We start from the raw sequence: 1899 nt of genomic DNA on the forward strand, positions 1-1899 counted from the left end.
ACCTTCCTTTTCACCCAAAATGGACCGCCAGCCTTCGAGAGCCTGGCGCCCTCGCCGCGGATGCGCCGGTCCCGAATTGGTGTCTGGCTCCTTCTTCATGACATCGTCTAGCGTCTGCGGAGCTGTCATCCTGAAGAATGGGGGGCGAAGGGGAGCCGGCCCTGGTTCTCGATCGTCGCAGCTCCTCCGCCGTCAGGCCGGGTCCTCCACCAGGCAGACCCCATACTGATCACTGCCTCCTGCTCCTCCCTCCTAGGATTCTGTGCACGGACCCCTCAGCCTGCCCCTCTCCTTCCTCCCTGAATCTCCGTGTGCATCTATCCACCTGCAATAAACTCCAGCCCCAGCTGCCTCGTGCTCGTTTGTCGTGTTGTCTGCAGAGGGGCCTCCCCTCAAGTTTGTGAGGGCAAGCCTTTCCTGGCATCAGGGCATCGCCTCTCACTCTGGGTGGGCTGTGTGCGTTCTCCCCTTCCCTGGCGGGGTGGTGGTGTCATTTTTTTCTTCCATCGCCATCGTGTATTTTCTGGGTTGGGATGAGAAGACGCTTATCCGCAATAAGGTAGTTGAAGGTCAGACGGTATGAAGGGCTTAGCAGGTTTTTGCATGCTTGCAGAGGACAAGTGCCTCTGGAGGGGAGAAGAGGCCTGGCCTCCGGTAATAGCACAGGAGACAAGACAAGAGATGGGGTGATCTCAGCGAGAACTGGGTTTCTGGGGACTGTGATTTGTATAACTATAGTGTCCGGCACGGAAGCTAAATCACCTGGAGAAGTCAGGATACTGCTGGAAGAGCATGAGTTCACATTCCTGGGAGCTGAGAGATGAGCGTGGACAGGGGTGGTGGTAGGACCCTTCTGGAAATCACAGAGAAAGCTATCAAAGCACCCAGCTGTCTTTGAAGCTTAGTACTGCCTCTCTGGTCTGCAATGTTGCCTGCAAACCAAGGCTGAGCAACCTGAGTCCTGCTAAAAGAGTCAGAAGTGGCTGAGTCTGTTTTCCTACCCAGACGACTAAGGTCTAGCTCTGGACAGGGTATAGGACCCTACCCTAAGCAGGAAGTGATTTCATGTCTGACCACCTCCCTTGAACTGGAGACTTCCTTAGGATGGTGAAGTGGAGCCTCCTCCTTCAGACTGGGACAGCTGTCCCTCTGTACCCGGCTAGGAACGTCAATCTGTTTACCTCCCCTCCTTCCTTCTACGCCTTCCAGCACCACTTCCCAGAGGGTGTCTCCAGGATGAATGGAATTCAGGAAGCTGGCACCCCTTTCCAGTTAGTATAGATGGTGGTTAGGAGCACTGATCTTGGGGCCAACATACCCAGGTTCAAATCCCAGCTCTTCCTCTCACTAGCTGTGTGACTGGGCAGCTAACCCAACCTCTCTGGTCCTGTAGAATGAAGATGATCATAGTATTTATCTCATAAAGTTTTTCTGAGGATTGAGGAAGCTGGTGATCTGAAGCCTTTAGAGTACCATGACATGTTCTCGCTCACCACTCACCTCTGTCCGTGGGGCTTTAAAAGCCACAGCTTGGATCCCAAGGGATTGCCAGTCAGTCTAGAGCTCTGGACCTCAGCCAATGGTGAGTTAGAGGGAGGGACTCTATCCTTGTTCCCACCGGCTCCCCTCTCTGATTCTCAACGCTCTTCTCCCAGCCCGTTATCCTGCTCTCTTTTCTCTGTGTTTCCCTCACCACCTTCTCCTCTATCTTCGTTCTGTCTGTTTTTGTCTCTTTGTCTTTCAACGTTTGTGTGTCTCTGTCTCTCTCTCACGTCTCTCCATGTCTCTGTTTCTATCCCTCACTCTGTTCTGACTCATTTTCTCAGCTCTGATGCTCTTGCTTCAGCTCTCTCTCTCTTCTCCCTTCCTCACTTTTCTCCTCCATCTTTTTTTTTTTTA

This window comes from Bison bison, unplaced genomic scaffold (assembly GCF_000754665.1).
Source record: "Bison bison bison isolate TAMUID 2011002044 unplaced genomic scaffold, Bison_UMD1.0 scf7180017864313, whole genome shotgun sequence".
Classification (NCBI taxonomy): Eukaryota; Metazoa; Chordata; class Mammalia; order Artiodactyla; family Bovidae; genus Bison; species Bison bison.